Source organism: Orbicella faveolata, unplaced genomic scaffold (genome assembly GCF_042242905.1).
Source record: "Orbicella faveolata isolate gen_17 unplaced genomic scaffold, um_ofav_v1 contig_36, whole genome shotgun sequence".
Lineage (NCBI taxonomy): Eukaryota > Metazoa > Cnidaria > Anthozoa > Scleractinia > Merulinidae > Orbicella > Orbicella faveolata.
In genome coordinates, this window is record NW_028301565.1 from 52501 (window position 1) to 57500 (window position 5000).

General features: G+C 48.8%; 7 non-coding genes across 7 annotated transcripts; 5 read left to right on the forward strand and 2 right to left on the reverse strand.

Annotated features, from left to right (window-relative positions):
• Positions 1-161: 161 nt before the first annotated feature.
• LOC149101755 (U1 spliceosomal RNA) lies at positions 162-325 on the forward strand. The gene has a single exon (XR_016202738.1). It is a non-coding gene; the product is annotated as a U1 spliceosomal RNA (small nuclear RNA).
• An 890-nt stretch (positions 326-1215) lies between these two features.
• LOC149101756 (5S ribosomal RNA) lies at positions 1216-1334 on the reverse strand. The gene has a single exon (XR_016202659.1). It is a non-coding gene; the product is annotated as a 5S ribosomal RNA (ribosomal RNA).
• Positions 1335-1785: 451 nt separating this feature from the next.
• On the forward strand, positions 1786-1977 carry LOC149101757 (U2 spliceosomal RNA). The gene has a single exon (XR_016202735.1). It is a non-coding gene; the product is annotated as a U2 spliceosomal RNA (small nuclear RNA).
• Positions 1978-2205: 228 nt separating this feature from the next.
• LOC149101758 (U1 spliceosomal RNA) lies at positions 2206-2370 on the forward strand. The gene has a single exon (XR_016202806.1). It is a non-coding gene; the product is annotated as a U1 spliceosomal RNA (small nuclear RNA).
• Positions 2371-3265: 895 nt separating this feature from the next.
• On the reverse strand, positions 3266-3384 carry LOC149101759 (5S ribosomal RNA). Its single transcript, XR_016202660.1, has one exon. It is a non-coding gene; the product is annotated as a 5S ribosomal RNA (ribosomal RNA).
• Positions 3385-3838: 454 nt separating this feature from the next.
• Positions 3839-4031, forward strand: LOC149101760 (U2 spliceosomal RNA). Its single transcript, XR_016202767.1, has one exon. It is a non-coding gene; the product is annotated as a U2 spliceosomal RNA (small nuclear RNA).
• Positions 4032-4258: 227 nt separating this feature from the next.
• Positions 4259-4422, forward strand: LOC149101761 (U1 spliceosomal RNA). Its single transcript, XR_016202749.1, has one exon. It is a non-coding gene; the product is annotated as a U1 spliceosomal RNA (small nuclear RNA).
• Positions 4423-5000: the final 578 nt, after the last annotated feature.

Below are 5000 nucleotides of genomic sequence, written 5' to 3' on the forward strand. Positions count from 1 at the left end.
TCTGGCGTTTTTCTCTGTCGACAGGCACAGACTGAGGAGGGAAGCTACTCTAGAGCCGCCTAGAAGTGAGGCTGGAGGTTCTAGCACGCCCGCAAAGCACTACCACAAGGATATAGAGGTAAGGAGGTTTGCCTTTGACGGCCCCCGCGTCAAGAATTTTCATACTTACCTGACGCGGGAGGTACTGTGATCAAGGAGGCAGTCCTCTCAAGGCGAGGCCCTTTCATTGCACTTCGATCGGGTTGACCCTTGCGATTACCCCAAATGTGGGTAACTCGAGCGTATAATTTCTGGTAGTGGGGGCCTGCGTTCGCGCTCGCCCCCGAAAAAGTGCAAGTGTTGGCCCTGTGAATGGTGGATGGTTAATGATTGACGCTTTGCTTTGTTCGTCAGTTGGCCGGGCCGGGCTGGACGACTGGGCACAGTGAACAACGAAGGAACGTGTCAAGCAAGCAAGCCAAGGATTTCCAGCTGCAACTGAAAAGGCGAGTGCGCTGGAACTCGTGTTGTCATGCATCTATGTTGTACTGAACTGAAGAAGGTGGCTTTTCCGATTTGCGTTTGTTTCGGCAGGCGGTCAATCATTGACTCGATCCCCGCCAAGTTTGTCCTCGAAGTAACGTTCGTCGACTTACAGTATGGAAAGAGCAAAGGACAAGGAAAGTAACAGGAGAAGTGCTGGCCAAACCGTGAGTTGATTTCTACCTTACGATTGTTGTGTTGGTGGTTCGTTGACTAAACTAGACAACGGTCCGAGCCTCCGTCATTCTCCAAGTCAAGTCATGAATAGAATTGTTTTGACGGCTCGAATTCGTGTCGACCGTTAATATGCAACGGCTCGCGTGTGTTGTTTGCTTTGCCGTTGTTGATCGGGCGCATTTCTTTGGGAATTGGCGTAGTTTTCCGCACTTTTAGCTGCTTGAAAACCGTTCGGCAAGGCAGAATATCATTTTGCTTCGAATTATTTGATGTCACACACGCCAATTTGATGTCATAAATAACCGTTTCGCACGCGAACGTTAGCGCGCGAGACTTCGATTCTAATTTATCCCGCGATCATTTTAAGGGTACTTTTCATGTTTTCTAGCTATCTTTTGAGTCTCCTGAAATGTGTAAAAAGTTATTTGTGCTTTCCAGCCACTGGAATAGCCAAAGGTTGTAGTAAAAGAAAGAAAAAATGAACATATGCAAAATAAAACGGCCGAGAAAATGAAAAGTCTACAACACGGGGTATTCCCAGGCGGTCACCCATCCAAGTACTAACCCCGCCCGACAGGGCTTAACTTCGGTGATCGGACGAGAACCGGTGCTTTCCCTGTGGTATGGTCGTAGACAAGAGAAAGGGGTGAAAATTTAGTCTTTTAAACGAGCCACCAAAGCAAAAGCAAAGCAATAATAGCAACCAGCAATCTTTTAGCAGGCATTTCTTGACTTCTCTGCAAGTTGTATGCACGTGGAGAGCGAATGTTGATAACGTAGCCGTTTTTTTTTTCTGCCTGTGTCTGTAGCGCTATCTTAGTAACGGAGTCATTACGGGTCTTTAACATGTTGCCTCGTTTTGGAGGGCAAAAAGGTGTTTGATCTCACTCACCCCTGGAGGCACGTTATCAACTTTGCTGCTGATTTTTGTGGACTTGTGTTGTAGAACAAGTGCGTCTACGACGGCAACTTGCTCCATGGCGTCGGCCTACAGTCGGCTCCAGGCCCCTCGGCGACAGCATATTGACCACCATATCTCAAAGGGGGAAACCCTGGACCACCCTCCTAGGGAAGGGAAGGTCCGGTATCGCTTCTCGGCCTTTTGGCTAAGATCAAGTGTAGTATCTGTTCTTATCAGCTTAATATCTGATACGCTGCTCATTGAGCAGCTCATATATTAAACTGATTTTTGGAACTGGGCTGTGGAAAAGAGGCTTGCCTCGTCCCAGCCACGGGTTGCCTCGGTATAGCACTACCTCCGAGTGCGGCCCACTTCCCCTCGGGGAAGAAACCTTCATTCAATCAAAGAAAGAAATCAAAGAAAGCCTCCTCCTGACACTAATGTCTGGCGTTTTTCTCTGTCGACAGGCACAGACTGAGGAGGGAAGCTACTCTAGAGCCGCCTAGAAGTGAGGCTGGAGGTTCTAGCACGCCCGCAAAGCACTACCACAAGGATATAGAGGTAAGGAGGTTTGCCTTTGACGGCCCCCGCGTCAAAGAATTTTCATACTTACCTGACGCGGGAGGTACTGTGATCAAGGAGGCAGTCCTCTCAAGGCGAGGCCCTTTCATTGCACTTCGATCGGGTTGACCCTTGCGATTACCCCAAATGTGGGTAACTCGAGCGTATAATTTCTGGTAGTTGGGGGCCTGCGTTCGCGCTCGCCCCCGAAAAAGTGCAAGTGTTGGCCCTGTGAATGGTGGGATGGTTAATGATTGACGCTTTGCTTTGTTCGTCAGTTGGCCGGGCCGGGCTGGACGACTGGGCACAGTGAACAACGAAGGAACGTGTCAAGCAAGCAAGCCAAGGATTTCCAGCTGCAACTGAAAAGGCGAGTGCGCTGGAACTCGTGTTGTCATGCATCTATGTTGTACTGAACTGAAGAAGGTGGCTTTTCCGATTTGCGTTTGTTTCGGCAGGCGGTCAATCATTGACTCGATCCCCGCCAAGTTTGTCCTCGAAGTAACGTTCGTCGACTTACAGTATGGAAAGAGCAAAGGACAAGGAAAGTAACAGGAGAAGTGCTGGCCAAACCGTGAGTTGAATTTCTACCTTACGATTGTTGTGTTGGTGGTTCGTTGACCTAAACTAGACAACGGTCCGAGCCTCCGTCATTCTCCAAGTCAAGTCATGAATAGAATTGTTTTGACGGCTCGGAATTCGTGTCGACCGTTAATATGCAACGGCTCGCGTGTGTTGTTTGCTTTGGCCGTTGTTGATCGGGCGCATTTCTTGGGAATTGGCGTAGTTTTCCGCACTTTTAGCTGCTTGAAAACCGTTCGGCAAGGCAGAATATCATTTTGCTTCGAATTATTTGATGTCACACACGCAATTTGATGTCATAAATAACCGTTTCGCACGCGAACGTTAGCGCGCGAGACTTCGATTCTAATTTATCCCGCGATCATTTTAAGGGTACTTTTCATGTTTTCTAGCTATCTTTTGAGTCTCCTGAAATGTGTAAAAAGTTATTTGTGCTTTCCCAGCCACTGGAATAGCCAAAGGTTGTAGTAAAAGAAAGAAAAAAATGAACATATGCAAAATAAAACGGCCGAGAAAATGAAAAGTCTACAACACGGGGTATTCCCAGGCGGTCACCCATCCAAGTACTAACCCCGCCCGACAGGGCTTAACTTCGGTGATCGGACGAGAACCGGTGCTTTCCCTGTGGTATGGTCGTAGACAAGAGAAAGGGGTGAAAATTTAGTCTTTTAAACGAGCCACCAAAGCAAAAGCAAAGCAAATAATAGCAACCAGCAATCTTTTAGCAGGCATTTCTTGACTTCTCTGCAAGTTGTATGCACGTGGAGAGCGAATGTTGATAACGTAGCCGTTTTTTTTTCTGCCTGTGTCTGTAGCGCTATCTTAGTAACGGAGTCATTACGGGTCTTAACATGTTGCCTCGTTTTGGAGGGCAAAAAGGTGTTTGATCTCACTCACCCCTGGAGGCACGTTATCAACTTTGCTGCTGATTTTTGTGGACTTGTGTTGTAGAACAAGTGCGTCTACGACGGCAACTTGCTCCATGGCGTCGGCCTACAGTCGGCTCCAGGCCCCTCGGCGACAGCATATTGACCACCATATCTCAAAGGGGGAAACCCTGGACCACCCTCCTAGGGAAGGGAAGGTCCGGTATCGCTTCTTTCTCGGCCTTTTAGGCTAAGATCAAGTGTAGTATCTGTTCTTATCAGCTTAATATCTGATACGCTGCTCATTGAGCAGCTCATATATTAAACTGATTTTTGGAACTGGGCTGTGGAAAAGAGGCTTGCCTCGTCCCAGCCACGGGTTGCCTCGGTATAGCACTACCTCCGAGTGCGGCCCACTTCCCCTCGGGGAAGAAACCTTCATTCAATCAAAGAAAGAAATCAAAGAAAGCCTCCTCCTGACACTAACGTCTGGCGTTTTTCTCTGTCGGCAGGCACAGACTGAGGAGGGAAGCTACTCTAGAGCCGCCTAGAAGTGAGGCTGGAGGTTCTAGCACGCCCGCAAAGCACTACCACAAGGATATAGAGGTAAGGAGGTTTGCCTTTGACGGCCCCCGCGTCAAGAATTTTCATACTTACCTGACGCGGGAGGTACTGTGATCAAGGAGGCAGTCCTCTCAAGGCGAGGCCCTTTCATTGCACTTCGATCGGGTTGACCCTTGCGATTACCCCAAATGTGGGTAACTCGAGCGTATAATTTCTGGTAGTGGGGGCCTGCGTTCGCGCTCGCCCCCGAAAAAGTGCAAGTGTTGGCCCTGTGAATGGTGGATGGTTAATGATTGACGCTTTGCTTTGTTCGTCAGTTGGCCGGGCCGGGCTGGACGACTGGGCACAGTGAACAACGAAGGAACGTGTCAAGCAAGCCAAGGATTTCCAGCTGCAACTGAAAAGGCGAGTGCGCTGGAACTCGTGTTGTCATGCATCCATGTTGCACTGAACTGAAGAAGGTGGCTTTTCCGATTTGCGTTTGTTTCGGCAGGCGGTCAATCATTGACTCGATCCCCGCCAAGTTTGTCCTCGAAGTAACGTTCGTTGACTTACAGTATGGAAAGAGCAAAGGACAAGGAAAGTAACAGGAGAAGTGCTGGCCAAACCGTGAGTTGATTTCTACCTTACGATTGTTGTGTTGGTGGTTCGTTGACTAAACTAGACAACGGTCCGAGCCTCCGACATTCTCCAAGTCAAGTCATGAATAGAATTGTTTTGACGGCTCGAATTCGTGTCGACCGTTAATATGCAACGGCTCGCGTGTGTTGTTTGCTTTGCCGTTGTTGATCGGGCGCATTTCTTTGGGAATTGGCGTAGTTTTCCGC